The sequence below is a fragment of the Natrix helvetica genome (assembly GCF_964273705.1).
Source record: "Natrix helvetica genome assembly, chromosome: 4".
NCBI classification, from domain to species: Eukaryota; Metazoa; Chordata; class Lepidosauria; order Squamata; family Natricidae; genus Natrix; species Natrix helvetica.
In genome coordinates this window covers 52,310,570-52,329,370 of record NC_138550.1, presented here as the reverse complement: position 1 = coordinate 52,329,370, position 18,801 = coordinate 52,310,570, and the positions used below count along the sequence as shown (strand labels likewise).

Genomic DNA, 18,801 nt, shown 5'->3' with positions numbered 1-18,801 from the left:
GCCAGCCGCAGAATAATGGCTTGGGGTTGTAATGGAGCTGATTTCCTGCTTTTATCATGGAAACCAGACATAAGAATAAGATGCTTACTACGGATTAGTCTAACCTTCTAATATAGTCCTAACGGTTGGAGGGAATGGGAAAGAACTTTTGTTGATATTATTACAGAATTGGGATTCAAACTCTTGATGATATATTGCAGATGTTTGTATAATCAATATCTGACATAGAAACGTCTTTAATCATGGAATTAGAAAACTTCAATTAGGCCACTGAATTCACCTTTGTGCTTAATGTAAGAATCCAGATAACCTCTGGCCCAGATAACTGCTGGATCCAGTTTTATTTCTGGGGGGTGCCAGGCGGTTTCCCAGTAATTTGGAGGATGGTTCAGCAGGGAGTCTGGCAAATTTCTGGAACACGGAGGCAATGAAAGAAAGAATTGCCCCTAAATGGTGTCTTCCTGTGTTCTGATATCTGGGAACTCCAAGAGATGAAGCAGACATTTGGAGTAATGCTGATGTAAAATGGGGAGCAAATCTGGATATGGGTAAAAGCCCAAATGTGAGCCTGTACTATAGCAATAATGGCAATAAAGTAGAATTACTTTTCTGCCCTTATTTCCCCTGAAGAGTATGCTGTTCTTTTTTAAGTTGCCCAGACTATTTTTAGGAAGGCTGCTGTGAGAGGTTAACAGAGTACTTTGCAGATAAAATCCCCCTTGTATTCACTCAGAGTTGAAAGCTGACTGGATAGAATCCAAAGAGGTTTGGGTAATATTTGACAGTGTTGTTTGTGAATAGTTTAACGTGTTGATCCTGAGGAAGTGGACAGATACCTTGAAGAATTGAATTCTGTTACCTTCCTTATCCTGATAATACGGCAGTCAAGAAGAGAATGAGAGGCTAGATTGGGGTACTGTGTATCATTGTGGTGGTGGTGGGGAGGGTGAAATGTGGACTTCCTTAAGGAGGGAATTGTACACCTTCCCTTTAGGGGGGTGACCTTAGATCTAGTATAGTAGACCACTAATACCTAATCTCCAACCTTCCTTTTTGGGGACAAATGATGGAAGGTAAGGAATGACAACTACAAAAGGCTTTGCATAAAGTGGATTATCTTGATCCTTTTCCGTCATAATTCAGGGCCAGGCAAGGGGCAGAAACTGTACTGGTTGCTGTCATCAGCAACCTGGGGTAATGTCTACATAATGGAAATGTAATCATATTAATTCTGCTGAATTTTTAGGTGACCTAGTACATCATAACTATCCCATTTTCAACATGGCATCGTTTTGAACTGTTTGCAAGGATTGGGAGTACTGTTTCACTGTGGCCCCATTCCTTGTTAGCATGATAATAGTTCTAATTGATGGACAGATAGCAGGAGACATTGAGCTCCGGGATACTTCAGCATGTACTGGAGATTGTTTTGGAATTTCAGTTCCTAATGAAAAAGCAGGTGGATGGTGGAATGAGGAACAGATGTATCTGAGATGCATGTCAACACTATCAGTCTGGATTGCTCTATTTAGTTTTATGATAGATTGGTTTATGTTAGAAATGTCAGAAGTTATAACATGGTGGTTCCTAACTCTTATGGGTCTTTTTTGTATTTTTTGCTATTGTTGGTGTAAGCTGCTTGGAATCAGAGGGTTTGATGTTAAACTGTGGAATGTGCTTAGAAAAAACGGAAATCCCAGAATAACTCATTGTCCCATCTCATTGTGAAACCATTACACAGGATTGGTAGCCACTATCTGGATGGAACACAGTGAAAAAGACCAACTCCAAATCAACAAAGGAGTAAGGCAAGGCTGTATGCTCTCCCCTTATTTATTCAATCTGTATTCGGAATATGTATTGAGGGAATCTGGAGTGGAAGAAGATGATCAGGTTTTAAAATGGAGGAAGGAATATCAATAATTGTACTATGCTGATGATATGACTGATAGTTGAAAATGCAAACGACCTGCAAATTCTAGTAATGGAAGTCAAAGAGCACAATGAAAATAGGACTAAGATTGAATATAAAGAAGGCAAAACTAGTGGCAATAAGTACAACTACTTGTTAGAACTGGCATATTGGAGAGCTTCTGCCTTTTAGGATCAACTGTTAACAGTAAAGGAATCAGCTGTCAAGTAATACCCCACAAACTAGTACTGTATTTTTGGACTATAAGACTCTCCAGACTATAAGACGCACCTAGCTTTTTTGGGGGGGGGGAGGGAGTGTGTTTTATACTCTGAAAAATATGGTATTTGAAAAGATGTCAGTGAAGGTCTTGGAAAAAAAATATTCAAATGTCATGACATGTCTATATTCACAAAGAATCGTTTTCCTTGTGATGGCCTATAGAAGCAAAGATAGAAAAGTATTGGCACTTTGGTGTTAGAGAAGACTCTTGAGAATACTATGGATAAAGTGACTATAAACAAAGAAACAAATGGAATGTAGAACAAATTGTTCAAAGTTCTTCCTTGAGACACGAATGCCCAGGCTTAAATTCTTTTTTTATTTTATTTTATTTTATTTTTTTAAAACATTAAAAAAAACATTAAAAAATTCTCATCCATTACGTACAGCATGTCGTTTGGTTACAAGCTTTGTGCATCCATATTTTCAGTTACATATACAGTTACAAATTTTTCATCTAATATGAATAGGTACCTTACTTTCATTTTACATCATATGTTCAATTGCAATTAATATTTCTTTCCTTTCAGCAAGCCTAATTCCCTTGCATTCTTAATTATCTATTTAATAACAATATACCTTTATGTAATCACTTATCTCATTCTAATTGTTTTTACAATGTAAATTTTTTTCCCAACTATTTATGTTTATACGTCACTATTTTCAATTATGCATAGTCCCATTGATCACCCACCAAGTATGTTTATGTTCATTGTTGTCCTTGTATATCATACATTCCAACAAAAATATTGTTCCTTCATTTTTAAATAAAGTATTCTAAATGCTCGCTTCATAAATATACCAATCTTTCATTACTTCCTTATTAAACTATTTATCAACAACAAAATATCTTTGTATTATACATCACTACCTAGGGTTATGCATAATATTACCGATCGTCTATTAAATGTACACAGATTCATTATTATCCTTATCCTTCATTTTAAAACAAAATATTCTAAATTATTCAATTCATATGTAAGTCAATCTTTCATTATATCATTGTTAATCTATTTAACAACATAATTGTATTATTACTTATCTCCTTCAATTAAAACATACATAAAACATTTTTCATTTCCAGGTTTTTTTGTCCAACCACTGATAAAACAAGCCCCATATCTTATAAAATTGCTCATCTTCTTGTTCTCTGATTTCAAATGTCAATTTGCTCATTTCAGCACACTCCATTATCTTTCGAATAACTTCCTCTTGTTTTGGTATTGTTTCATTTTTCCAGTTTTTTGCAAATACAATTCTAGCTGCTGTTAGAACGTTTATAATCAAATATTTCAAGTCTTTATTGTAAGTTTCTGGTATAATTCCCAATAAAAAAATCTCTGGTTTAAGGTATATGTGTTTGTGTATCGTTTTCTCCAACCACATGTGAATCTTAGTCCAGTATCTTTTAGCTTCAATGCAAATCCACCACATGTGGTAGTAAGAACCCGGTATCTGATGACATTTCCAACACTTTTCAGATTTATCCTTAGACATTCTTGAAATTCTCGTTGGGGGTAAATGCTACCTGTAAAACATCTTATACAAATTTTCTCTACATGCCATTGACATCGTCATTTTATAGTTTTGTGACCACAATTTCTGCCATCTCTCTGAATCAATCCCATATCCAAAATTTCCCCCCCACACTATCATAGTTTCTTTAACTTGTTCCTCTTGTAGTTTAACCTCTAATAAATATCCATATAATTTTTTAATTACTTTTTCATCAGTACCTGTTAAAACTTTGTCCAATTCCGTCATTTTGTTATAAAGACCTTTTGATTTTCTATCTTCGTTATATCTAGAGTGTATCTGCACATATGAATACCAATTCATTTCTATTCCTTCTTGTTTCAACTCTTGGATAGATTTGAGTTCACCCTCTGCATTCAATATTTCAACATATCTGACTGTTTGTTCCTTTTTATATATTATTGGATATGAAAAAGCTTCAATAGTTGATACCCAGACTGGCGTTTTTAAGTAATGTAATCTTTTAACTTTTTCTCAATTTAATAGCAAAGCCTCCCTTATATAATATCTTCTAAAATAACCATGCGCTTTAGTTCCCTTATACCATAAAAAAGCATGCCATCCCAACAGTAAATCATGACCCTCTACATTTAATAATCTAGAGTTTTTAGTGTTCTCCACTCTTTAATCCACATCAGGTTTATTGCTTGATAATATAACTCCCAGTCAGGTAAGGCCAATCCTCCTCTTGTTCTAGCATCTTGTAGCAATTTAAGTTTTATTCTTGCTTTTCCCCCCTGCCAAATAAACTTCAAAACTATTTTATTTAAATCTTCAAAAAAGTCTTTGCCCAATCTGATTGGAATTGTCTAGAACAGATATTGGATTCTAGGTAGAATGTTCATTTTAATTGTAGAAATTCTTCCTATCATTGATAGTTGTAAATTTTCCCATTTCATCAAATCAGTCGCATTTTGTTGCTTTAGTCTAATTGTCCTCCTTAAGAGTACTACACCTAGCTGATAAATATATCCCCAAGTATTTGACCTTGTTTGTGACTTGGATCTGCAGAACTTCCGCCAATTCTTCCTTTTGTCTTAATGATATGTTCTTTGTCAAAATCTTTGTTTGTCTTTCTTTATTTTCAAACCTGCTACTTTTCCATACTCCTCTATTCTTTCTAACAATTTGGGTGCTGTCTCTAGTGGATCTTCAAGAATAAAAACCAAGTCATCTGCAAACGCTTGTAGCTTATATTCTTCTTTTTAAATTTTCATTCCTTTTATTTCTTCTTTTCTGATTTTTCTGTTTAAGACTTCTAATGTTAACGGTGATAGTGGGCAACCTTGTCTCGTACCTCTCTTTATTTCAATAGAATCTGTCAATTCTCCATTTACCATTATCTTTGCTGTTTGTTTATGATATACCATTTGTATAGTTTGAATAAATTTCTTACCAAAATTCATCTGTTCTAATTGTAAAAACATAAATTACCAATTCACGTTATCAAAAGCCTTCTGTGCATCAAGAAACATCAAAGCCATTTGTTTTTCGGGATGGGCCTCATAATATTCCAAAGTATTCAAAATCATTCTCATATTGTCTTTAATTTGTCTCTTTGGTAGAAAACCATAAAACTATTTAAGTACTTTTTAAGTCTCTCTGCTAATATGGATGCAAGTAATTTGTAATCTGAACAGGCTTAAATTCTTGTACACATTATACAACTGAGAAGCCTATGTTGTTTGAAAAGGTATAAAAAAAGAAGAGGAGCACCACCAGCAAGATATGGAAAAATCTATGGAAGACCTGAATGACCAGGTTGGATAAAGATTATTATGGAGAAGGTCTATTACTGAGGTTGCTAAGAGTCAACACTACTTGATGGGACATAACCAACCAACCAATCAATCAATCAATCACAATCAAGTATTGTTTAATTATATTTTTAAAGTTTAGAACTGTTTAGAAATAAATCCATGATCATGTTAATAATTTAGAGCATTTTTCTAGAAATAAATTATCTTTCCAGAATTGATATTTCAGTTGTTTTAGTATAATTTTGAATGTGCATTGTTAGGAAAGAGTGAGACTTTATAGAGACATTTGTTATTTATATCACCAATATAAAATAAAGGATTTAGGTAAGTATTCGTGACTAGTGCCTTTCTTACAATACATGATAAACAATATAAAATGTGAATAGATGGAGATTTTTTAAAAGAGACAGTGCAATATTGTATTTGTACTCTGGGTTGAATGAATAAATGTGCACACTCATGAAATGATTGAATATATCCAGGTTTCCCCCCCTCAAACTTATTTTTTAAAGTCTCAATGCCATGATTAACAGTTTCTTGTAAGTTGAGAGAAAAAAAAGATTAAACTGAAATAAATTGAAATGTAATCTCAATTAAAAGGTTGTTGCTTGTTTGTTTAAATAACTTGATTTTAATATATTCTTGGAAGAAATAACTTTCAATCACCAGAAAAAAAGCATGTGGAAGCCAACTCTTCAGCCTTCTTCCCCTCCACCCAAAACTCCCTCTAAAAATGTTATAAAAAGTATTAGGAGCACTTCCTGAATTTGTGCCAGAAAGGTCTGAAAGGATCCTGAAAAATCAGGCAGAGACACGCTCCATGCAGGAGTGCACCAGGAGTTTTGCAAAACTGATGTCAATGGATGCAATCCAGTTAACTTCTAAGATTATGTTAGTCATCAACATAACTCTAGCTGTGCAATTCAGTCCCAAACTTCGGAAAATGTTCAAAGAAATAATCATTATAAACATACTATCCTGAATGTAGGGAAAGGGAACTACTTGGAGAGAAGAAAAAGCTTGGGAGGACAAATAACAAGAGAAAAAGAAGTACAAGATGATTTTGTTTATTTTTGCAGCCAACTCAGTGGACCATTCACTTCATATTTCTGTATATAGCCTAGAAAACACTTGGAAGCCACTAATGTTTAATTGATATGATATATGAATCAAAAAGTGCTATTGATTCAAGGCCTCTTATAGGTGTCTATCTTATGTTTTACTTATTTGCTGTGAGGATAGAAGGCTGGAGTCAATGGCCTGTAGTCTGAGATAGTAAGGCAGGTTACTTCAGTGTAAAAAGAAGATATGATCTTACCATCAGTCTTATTTTATACTCTATGTAGTATCAGATGTATGCCTATCTACCGTATTTTTTGCCCTATAAGACGCTCCGGAATATAAGACGCACCCAATTTTAAAGGAGGAAAATCTAGAAAAAAAAGATTCTGAACCAAATACTGTAGTAAAATATTTATATCAACTGTATAAAGTTAACAGCAGTTTAAGAACAATTTTATGTCAACCATGTAACATATTAAGAACTATCTTTACTCTCATTAACAGTCAGTAAAGTCAATAAACAGTGAAAGTAACAAAAATAAGGCTGTAATGTTTTTATTCGAACCCCAAGAATTCCTCTTCTTCGCTGCTATCAGAAATGAGGAAGGACAGATCCACGCAGTCATTGTCATCGCTTTCTTCCTCACTGGTGTTTGCCTGCCCCATTTTTAGATGACCCAGGTGGCTACATTCGGCGTATAAGACGCACCCAGATTTTCACCCTCTTTTTTGGAGTAAAAAAGTGAGTCTTATAGGGCAAAAAATTAAGCACTTGAAGAATGGGTTCACCAAAGGAAAATATCTTTGTACAGTATGTGTAAAAATGTATTTGATATTAAATATAAAAGAAGGCTTCTACACTGTTATATGTATAGTTTTTGAGGTTTACATATTTGTTGTTGTTGTTCTAATCATGACATCTTTCAATAGAAGACTCTGTTTAGTTATCTAATCCTACTTCTAAAAAAGCCATATGGATTTATAATATGGACTATATGGACTAAGGACTATAATATGAAAAAGATGTGAACATGATTTATTGAGCTGTTACCCGCAAAGGCTGGCTTAAATTAAGGGAGAATTAGCCAAGATAATTGTTAAAATGTATGCATCAGCTAGAGACTAGGGTGAATGACTATTTGCGTAAATAAGTTTATCAGATTTGCTGATAGCAAGTTAGTATATATGAATCTTAAAATAAAGGAAGACATATGGATTGTTTTGGTTTTTTCCCATTAATTATATGTAATCCTTTATGCTTAGTAATATCCAGTCAGATAGCAACGAATGCATGCATTTGGTAGGTTTTAATGAAGGTTTCTTTTTAAATGATAATTAAATACAAGAAAAGAGGTTCCATTAAATGTAAATTAAGCTTCAAATTATTTCTCCAAAAGTCCTTTTGAGTTCTTTTTATTCCTCAACGTACAATAAATGGCACTTTCAGGCTTCTGATTAAAAACAAAAATCTGTGAAGAATGTTCTTTTATAGTGAGAGAGAATGATCTCTGGAGGCTATTATCACCTCTCACTGTAGTGACTTCTAGTTTGAATACAGCTATGCTCATTTGTCTAATGAGCAGTGGCCAGGATCATTTGTCAAAGAGGAAGAAATGTCTTTCATTGGGATATTAATTTTTGTCTCAGTTTGAAATTTGAATTGATTCCCCTCGTTTGTAAGTTATATTAACAATTTGAATTACTTTTGTGACTCTGTAAACTATGCCTTGAAACTGAGTAGTCTTGTAATGATTGCTTAATGATTGTGTCTACAAAATGTATGTGTGTGCGCATGTGTCTTTAAATGATGCCGTCCTTAGATTTTCTATTTGTGTTCGCAATTCCTGTTTGCAATTATTAGTTTATATATAGGAACTAAAGGTTCAGAAAAGACATGTGCAAGACCACTAGCTGGAGCCCAAGGATAATTTTTCTGAACCCAATATATCTTATAAGTCCCCTTCTACATTCAAACTGGGTTAGAAATGTGCTTTGTTTGATTTTGGCTTAAAATGCTTTATGAACTTGCTTATTATGGCTTTTAAGCTATGATCTATGGTGGTGTGGTATGTTGTGCAAATTGAGATAATTCTAGCTTATTGTACTTAATTCAGTAATTTTGTAAGCCATGCTGCAGCTTAGTGCATTGAATGCATCTAGTGGCTAAAATCTCAATTTGTATCCATGATTTCCTGGGTCATAAATGATTTTTAAAATCTATTTTAATTCTTAAATTACATTTGCAGCATAATGTGTCCTAGAGTTTTTCTGTCATGCCTTTAGGCACCTACCCAATGTTCTTTGGATTCTATTTTGGTAAACAAAAATTGCAACAACTCTATATATTTTTTCACTGAGCATATCAAAAACCCAAATCTAGTACAATTGCAGTTTAGAAAACAACTAGATCACAGATATTTTTTCAGGTTTTTTTTTTTAAATCTTCACATTAATATATCTTTCCAAGACATACTCAGAATAGCCTTTTTCAGCAGCTCTTGGTAGCTCTGAAGGTTGCATTGCTGCAATTTGCTGGTGAACTGATTTAAAAAACGCTACAACTTTCTTAAAACAACAATAGATGCATTATCTTCTGATAAACTCAATGCACCTAGTTTATTATCTCACATTTTTCATGCACATCCTTAAGTATGTTCTGCAATTTAGCTTAATTGTCTCCTTTCTATAGAAATGTGCTTACCGACTAGATCCCATAGATTCACCAACACTGGTGTATAGTACATTTAGAATCACATGCACATTTTAAGCCTTTTTTCTTTACCAATGAATAAAAAAAAAGAATTTGTTACAAAGGTATCACATAATAGTTTATCAATTGGTTTAAATTCCATAAAGAAATATGTTAAACTATATGTTAAATTAAAAAATGAAGAGTTTATTCTTCTTATAAAATGTTTTTAATATTAACCTTCTTAAGTTACGTTGAAGCTATTAACAAAGGAAACATATTTAGAAAGACACTGATGGCTTTAGTCCTGAATGGTAGGAAATATGTAAAAAGAATATATGTAAAAAGAGGTCTGTTTTCTTTTATAGCTGTCTGTAAGAAGCAATGAGGTTTTATTTCACCTTTTGTGATTTTGGCTAAACTAGGTGAGGGTTATAGGCAACATTTTTGAAGAGCACCAAGTTGGAGAAGGTTTTTATACTATAGTGATGTATGCCGTGTTTTTAAGGTATCATGCTTAGCCAGCAAAGAGTTGGCTAAGACTTTAAAAGTATTGTGGTTGGTCAATGGCATGGATGCCAAGCCTCCATGCATGCATGCCTACATACAATACACATTTTAAAAGACCAAAATATTAGCCTACCCTGTTTCCCCAAAAATAAGACCTCCTCGGATAATAAGCCCAATCGGACTTTTGAGTGCATATGCTAAAATAAGCCCTTCTCTAAAATGTTTAACCACATGTGCAGCTAGTCCCTCCCATTTCCTGGGGGGGGGAAGGAGGAGCACATGCCCCATGCGCCCCACATGCAGCTGCCATCCATGTGGAACAGTCTCACGGAGGCCGTTCCCACAAACCCTAGCTAGCATGCCCCTTCTCTTAGTGGAGGCCGCAAAAAGAGCGGCAGGCCCAGTGATGCTAGGGCTGGCAAGAGTGTGCCAGAAACAGACAGAACTTCCAGCCATCTCTGGATCAGCTGATCCGCGGGCCACAGGCTAAGGTTAAGGGGCTTAAAATAATAAGACCTCCCCCAAAATAAGGCCTGTCAGGGGAAATTTCACCCTGAGTTAATGAGGTGTAGACTGTCGGCTTTCCTAAAAAGCATATCTTCAGAAAAAGCGAAAATAAGACCCGATAACATGTTCTAATTAAAAACAAAACTTTAATATGAAAATAAAATAAAACAAATCTATCTAATTGTTACATTTTGGCAAGAGCAATTGTCGCCCACCTTCTTGGCAGACAAACAGAAGAACAGAAGAGCCTCTGGAATGTGTGAGCAGGCGCAGTACATCACTTGCTGATAAGGCCTATGACCTGCGCAGTAATATCTCAGCACAGCTAGCAAACAATTAACGCAGTGACAAGGCCAAACACTTATGTTTTGGGGAGGGAGGTCAAAAGAAAATAAGACCCTGTCTTATTTTCAGGGAAACATGGTATCACCTTATTGTACAAAATTCTCATGGTCTCATCCAATATTTTTCAATATCTTTTCAGTGGGAAACCAAAATTTGATGAAATGTTGCAATTTTCTGGCTGTTTTATTTATTACATTTTTAAAAATGGAAGTAATTTTTATTTAAGTTTAGAATTCTGTTAATGCAATAGAATGGAGGCACATTGCCAATTCTTGGTTTATGTGTCAATCCTCAAAAACTGATTGATGGTGATGATTTGAAAAAAAAAATCTTTTTTTTTTGAAGCAAACAGTCTTTTCGTAGTTTGTTTTAATTTTAAATTCTGAATCCATCTGTGAAATTAGTTCTAATTCTGCTTAAGCAGGAAATAATTCTCTCTAAGTACTCAAAGTGTGAGCATTTGGAGCAGTGGCCTCTTGAAATGCCTTTGTCCTGTCAGATGGGGCCATCTAGCTCTCTTCACTTCAGTTTCCAGAAAATGAAGATTTCCATAATTGAGCTGGGCCATGAAGTAGCTTTTAAATAGTCTTCTTTACTTACCTTTTGACCCCAATACGGACTCCACAAATACTTAGTTGCCCTTGCTGGCTGTGGAGTGTTAAGCTTCTGCATTATCTTTTGCTCTCAAAGGAAGAGATGCTTGGCTAAAGTGCTGGTTGTCTGTCAAAATAAACGGCTCCATTTTAATGCTTTGTACACTACAAATAAAGGGTAAGATTAATTGCACTTAGATTGTCATAATTTAGGAAGAATGCCTTCTTCATAGTTACACTACACCCATGATTGACCTGTGGCTCTGAAATCTGATGTGTATTCAGATGATCTATTCTTTCCTGCTCCTTTTTTCTATTCAGTGTGATAACCTTGTCAGTGTAGGAGCCTGAAAGTCTCGTTCTGTAGTTGTCGCCCCAGGAATATTTCCTGTTCCCCCATTGAACTTAAAAGCAGAAGAAAACTGAAGGTCATGGGTGTGTGTGGGGGAGAATGTAAGCAATGAATGAACCTCATTTTTTATTCTCTCCCTTTATTTCTCAAACAACAAAATATTGTTCTATTTACTTCATGTAATAGGATGAAATCCTGGATATCATACTGCTAGCATTGATTTCCCAAATCTGGTATCTTCAAAATCTTTAGGACCAAATTCCCATGAACACAGATAGAGACTCTAGAAGGGATTTAGTCTTGTTAAGCCATGGATTGCTTCAACAAACTAAAATTAAGAAAACCATGGCTGATTTATAAATCAGATCTGTGTGAATTTCTACATACCTACATACATACATAAACATATATACAGATATACAATGAAAGTTGTTCAATCAAAAGACAGGATATATTTTTAAGAAAATAAGTGCATTACCAGTTTAGGATTGGAAAAGCAATTTAAACATTTTACAGAAAATTGATTTGAGTGCAGTTTTAAGAAATTCTTTAAAAAGTCTAAGGTAACAGATGGCACATTCAATTTGGTTAGACTCCATAGAAACTCTGAAAACAGAAAGAGTTATCATTGCTAAAAACCAGAAAAGTGCTGATTTTCAAATGTGCTGATAGTTATGCTGCATACTAAATTTGAGATTGAATACTCTAGGGAGAATTTAAAATGAAAAAAAAAAGGTTTATTGGCCGTATGGAAGCTGCTGAGCTAAGATTAAGTGATTGGAGCTGGTTGTGCTGAGAGAGATGACACTGGGCACCGGAAATATAAACCAGTGATTCTCTAGGAAAGTGGCACCTATTCTTAAGCACTGTAAATTATTTATCATGGCAACGTGGTACTGTATGTAGAGCTTTATTAAATTAGTTTTAGTGGAATGCAATTCATAAAACAGTTTTACCTTTTTCATTACTTCAATACTTTCACATGAAATTTGCAAACACATATTTTTCTCCTGTTTTGCCAATTTCCTTTGTCAAATTAGGATGCCTAAAATTTATTTTAATACTGTATTCATTAGACGTAAGTAAAATTGCTATGTGTATACGATGGTGTGTATAGAAAAACTCTTACCTTGCATTTTAGCTAGCAAGAAAATGTATGCAGTAATTAATACAAACCTCCAGTAGAACCAGACAAGCATTAAATAGTTTCATAAACTGAAACCCTTGGCTATATATATAATATATAATAAATATATATAATATATAATAAATAATAATATATATTATTTATTTATGTTGTATTTGTGCTGATAAATAAATAAAGGGAGACTAGTATAGATCTATTTCAAGCTATTTAGCTCTCATCAGCTAGCCATACCCTTACTGGGATTTGAACCTGGGCTGTATTACATATTAGGCAGGAATCTTAGCCACTAAGCCACAGGCTCTCCTCCTTATCAGCTGAGCCAGGGAAATAGGTATGTATTTGTGTTACAACCCCTGGTATGCCCAAATATGGGAGGGAGCTCACTACTCCCCCTTTCTGTCCTTCGGCTCATTACATTTATTTACTTTACTTTACTTTATTTTGGATTTGTTAACCGCTCCCTCTCCCCTAGGGGACTCGGGGCGGTGTACAGACAGAATAAAAACATTATAAAAAACATTATATTACAGAAGACAATGCAGGCAGAAAACCATATTTATATTTTTAATGTTGCCTTTTTATATTTGTGTTGTATTTGTGCTGATAAATAAATAAAGGGAGACTAGTATAGATTTATTTCAAGCTATTTAGCTCTCATCAGCTAGCCATACCCTTACTGGGATTTGAACCTGGGCTGTATTACATATTAGGCAGGAGTCTTAGCCACTAAGCCACAGGCTCTCCTCCTTATCAGCTGAACCAGGGAAATAGGTATGTATTTGTGTTACAACCCCTGGTATGCCCAAATATGGGAGGGAGCTCACTACTCCCCCTTACTGTCCTTCGGCTCATTACAGAAGACCATACAGGGTTGTAACACAAATACATAACTATTTCCCTGGTTCAAATCCCAGTAAGGGTATGGCTAGCTGATGAGAGCTAAATAGCTTGAAATAGATCTATACTAGTCTCCCTTTATTTATTTATCAGCACAAATACAACACAAATATAAAAAGGCAACTAAAAATAAAAATATGGTTTTCTGCCTGGATGGTCTTCTGTAATGAGCCGAAGGACAGAAAGGGGGAGTAGTGAGCTCCCTCCCATATTTGGGCATACCAGGGGTTGTAACACAAATACATACATACGTATGTATGTATGTATGTATGTATGTATGTATGTATTTGTGTTACAACCCCTGGTATGCCCTTTATTTATTTATGAGCACAAATACAACATATGTATATGTTGTATTTGTGCTGATAAATAAATAAAGGGAGACTAATATAGATCTATTTCAAGCTATTTAGCTCTCATCAGCTAGCCATACCCTTACTGGGATTTGAACCTGGGCTGTATTACATATTAGGCAGGAGTCTTAGCCACTAAGCCACTAAGCCACAGGCTCTCCTCCTTATCAGCTAAGCCAGGGAAATAGGTATGTATTTGTGTTACAACCCCTGGTATGCCCAATGAGCACAAGGACAGAAAGAGGGAGTAGTGAGCTTCCTCCCATATTTGGGCATACCAGGGTTGTGTGTGTGTGTGTGTGTGTGTTGTATTTGTGCTGATAAATAAATAAAGGGAGACTAGTATAGATCTATTTCAAGCTATTTAGCTCTCATCAGCTAGCCATACCCTTACTGGGAATCGAACCAGGGCTGTATTGCATATTAGGCCGATGTAATTGCCACTAAGCCACAGGCTCTCTTCCTTATCAGCTAGGCCAGGGAAATAGGTATGTGTTTGTGTTACAACCCCTGGTATGCCCAAATATGGGAGGGAGCTCACTACTCCCCCTTTCTGTCCTTCGGCTCATTACAGAGGACCATCCAGGCAGAAAACCATATTTTTATTTTTAATGTTGCCTTTTTATATTTGTGTTGCATTTGTGCTGATAAAAGATTTGGACTCTGCCTTTAGCGGAAGTGGTATAAAATAAGAGGGGTTCAAAGTATGGTATTAAAATATTGGTGGGTTTGCATTGGGAAGAATAATCTTAAGGATTAGAGGCTAAAAGATGATCTGCTGAGTGGAGTATATCCTGATTGTGGGATGATGTGGGATGATTTTTAGATGATGTGTATTCTAAGGAATTGTGATCTGAGCTGTGAGGGGTGACAAGGTCATCTACAAGGTCATAGCTGCTGCACAAGAAATGTATCTTGAGAGCTGCTGATTGCCCAGCATGTTTGAATGACTACTTTCTGCCAAGCAGGCAGAGACTATAAAAGGTAGCAGGAGGAGCTAGCAAGAATATGTTGGTTGACTTGGGGAGATGTAGGAGTCCCTAACCATTTTTCCTTTAAATCAAGAATTTTCTAACCTAAGAGCCTAAGGAGGACATAAATACATGTGTTTCTAATTGCACTTCTCTAAGGAACAAAAATGAGGATAAATGGTGAAGAATCCATAACCTGCAGGGCTTGTGGTATGTTCAAGAAAATAAAATGTGTTTGCAGATATTAGCAGTACAGATAAGCTCATATCAGTGCTTAAGGAAAAAGGCAAAGGTTTGGAGAATTATCAAGCCTCCTGAAAATAATTACTTGCTGCTAATACATATATGGACAAATGAAATGGCAAATATCGATCTTTGACGATCTAGGAAGGAAGCATGATATCCTAGGGCAGTGGTGGCACGCAGAGCCATTTGTCAGGGCATGCGAGGCACTGGCCAGCTGAGTTCACCCTTTTTAAAAGCCATTTTCACGCTCCCCAGGCTCTAGAGGCTTTATAGGAGCCTGGGGAGGGTGAAAAGAGCCTCCCCCCCCCACCGGAGGCCCTTCGGAGGCTTCATGAGCTTCTGTGAAGCCTCCGGAGCGCAAAAAACCCGGCCCTACAGGCAAACTGGAAGTTCGGGAATGGACTTCCAGTTTGCTCGGAGGGTCGTTTTGACTGCTCCGGAGGCTTCAAGGAAGCCTCCTGAAGCCTTCGGAACACTTAAAATGACCCTCCGAGCAAACCGGAAGTGACTTCCAGTTTGCTCAGAGGGTCGTTTTGAGCGCTCCGAAGGCGTCAGGAAAGTCTCCTGAGGGTCCCTGAAGCCTCCGGAGGGTGTCCAGGGGGGGTGGGGGAGGCTGTTTTTGCCCTCCCCAGGCTCCTATAAAGCCTCTGGAGCCCGGGGAGGGCGAAAAAAGCATGTAAAAATGGGGCGGTGTCGCGCCTATAGTGCGCACATGTGCACTGTGGGGTCACGCATTGCATTATGGGTGCAGCACGCCTGCACATGACCCCCCTGCGCTCCCCCCACTTATGGCACACGAGCCAAAAAAGGTTTGCCATCGCTGTCCTAGGGCCTCAGCAGTTTTTAAAAAATCTATTTCTCTGGCTGCTGAAAGAATACTGAAATAAATTACAAGTTATACAGTTTGTGTTAATGGAAGAAATACAATTTCTGGAGCGAGAACAGAATTATCTAGATTCTAGATAAACTGGTGGCATGAGATGAGTTCTTCCTGAAAAGGCTGGTAAAAACGTGTTTGGCCCAAACATAGGATGATTATTAAAGCTTTGAACTGAATTCTGTAAATTTGGTAACAGTACTTGTGAAAGATAGCTTGTAATTACAAACTGAATATGAGGAAACAGATGTCCCTGCAAAGAGAAAATATGCAGTTTTAGACTGCATCAACAGAAGTGTACCTTCCAAATCATAGCATCTAGTTGCTGCACTTCATTTTACTTTGGTAAGATTCTATTTTTGTGTCCAGTCCTGGGCATTGCATTTAAAAAGGTTTCAGAGAAATTAAAATAGAGAAGAGCAGCGAGGATGATCAAGAGTCTAGAAAAGTCTGTCAATTGATATTTAGCCTTGAGAAAAGATAACGAAGGGAAGAAATTATAGCAATATTTAAATACCTGAAAGTATATCACATTGAAGAAGGTCAACCTCTATTATCTATCGTTACAAAATATAGAATGCAGAATAATAGACTTAAATTAGAGGAAGACAGATTCTATTTGGATTTTAGAAAGGAAAAAAAGCAACTTCCTAACGGTTTACATTGAAATCAATTACGGAGAACGTGGTAGGTTTCTCTTTACTGTATATATTCAAGAAAAAATGGACTTGTTAGGCTTAAACCCAAGATGACAGAGTGAAATCTAGTTGAGGTCAATCCTTATATTTGCTTACACCTAATTGACAGAATCTTGCCAAACTAAAGCTATAACCTTTTAATCTGATATATCATGAGAGTTCTAGGGTGTGGCTATTCTAAACCTCTTCCCCCTCTCGCATCTAGTTTGGGACTGCGCAGTGTCTTAATCTGGGACTCTCTCTGAGAAAGCTCTGTGTTGCCAAAACTCTTCCTCCACTGCTCCTCCAGGTGCACATTCCATCACAAGACTTGACATTCAGTTTGGATTTGTGCAATGAGTGGGGGATGGTGAGCTGGACTCTCTGGCATAAATGGCACTTTCCAAGTTTATAATTCTATTAGTCAGTACTTTCAAAAGCCAGGTCAAAGCACAAGGAATCCTTAGAATAAGTATATTGCCTTCTGAAATACTCTATAAGTACAGTTTGAAAAATTGCTTAAAAAGAAGTAAGATATATTCTTTTTGCCTTATTCCAATCAAATATTTAGCTGTAGTGTAGTCTTTTGAACACTTTTCAGAATCAGTTCCACATCCAATATCCTTGTGTCAGACATAAAACACCTGCAGAAAGTAAGTTAAATGCACATTAAAACATGTAAAGCATGCTCTGTACATTGCTTCCATCCACATCACGTGCCAGACTGTGCCTCTACTGCAAAGGTAATTTGCTAGATGAAGTATGGGGTGGCTTGTCTTTTATTAAACAAGGGTCAGTTGAAAGTACCATCACTTTCTACATGGCTCAAATATACACAATATGGAAATAGCTACATATGTCTGCCAGCTCTTGAAAATCTGAAAATGATAACTAGTTTTTGTTTCATATGACAGATAGGGTATTCATAAAGCTGCTCTATTTATGAGTGCTCCTTATCTCAAATACTAAGTTTAATTGCATATAATTTAAGCAAATCAGTGATTATTTTAGCTTTTCAATCATTACCTGTCACCAGCTTTACATTGGTTTACCCAGAAATTAGAGAAAAGATAGTAGCATGATTTTCACATCTACTACACCAAAACACGGTTGATATAGTTTTGACATACCCTATCAAGTAAGACAATCCATTGAGATATGTAAGTAACAGTTTTGCTTAAACTTGTATAAATCCAGTTAGGGTGGCTTACACAATAAATTGCAGTTAAGCCATCACATTATTTATGTTATAGAGAAAGTAAGAAACTGCTGTTTCTCATGTTTCCTGCATTTTTAATATTGCAGTTGAACAGAGAATTGAGGAGTGACCTCTTTTCTGTAGACCAGAAACATTTGTCTCTGTCTTGTGGAGTTTAGGTATCTGCTCCAACAATACCCCTATTCCTCACTGTATTCCATTTTTTCCATAACACGCACACTCTATGGGTGATTTTGCTGCTGTTATGAACATTTTCAGTCCTGTCTGGCTGTCTCTCTTCCTTCTTCCTGGCCTGGAAGCTGTTCCTAACAGAACCCATTCCAGAGCTTTCCAATTTCACTTCCTTCAGAAAGTTTGGCTACAGTTTCTAGAATTGTGAGCCAGTACAGTATGGCCAACAGCAGCTGCAATCTAACATTTTTGAATTTCTGAATCCACAGCTGGATTGTAGAAGGCTTTGGTGTAAAACCACATGTTCAGTGTAGGACTTTCTCTTCCTCTTTATTGCTCTCTGAATGTCCTCTGTCCTGCTTTAGCTGAGAAGTAAAATGCTTGCTTTCCTGAAATCCTACACCTAGTTCTACATTGCTCTCCTAATCGTTTGCTAGTGGGAATGCTGTTTATGTCAATGTGCTTGTGCAATGTGTGTGGGAAGGCTCTGCAGACCGGTTCCATCATGCTGTCCCTCACTGTTCAATGGAATATAATAATTGAACGTGATTATGATTAGTCACTGCAGTGCTTCGTGGGAAGTTGCTCCTGCTGCTGCTTTGTTGGCGTTTTCACTCATGGCAACAATTGAAGTTTTAATTGTGTCACTAGGAGAGCACGTAATTTAGAATTTGTTATTTTAGTTAAGGTGAGTG

The 18,801-nt window shown here is 36.2% G+C and overlaps 1 protein-coding gene across 6 annotated transcripts in view; it reads left to right on the top strand.

Annotated features, from left to right (window-relative positions):
- Window positions 1-18,801, top strand: part of TIAM1 (TIAM Rac1 associated GEF 1) — a 216,056-nt gene that overhangs the window by 9,122 nt on the left and 188,133 nt on the right. The window lies entirely within an intron of this gene.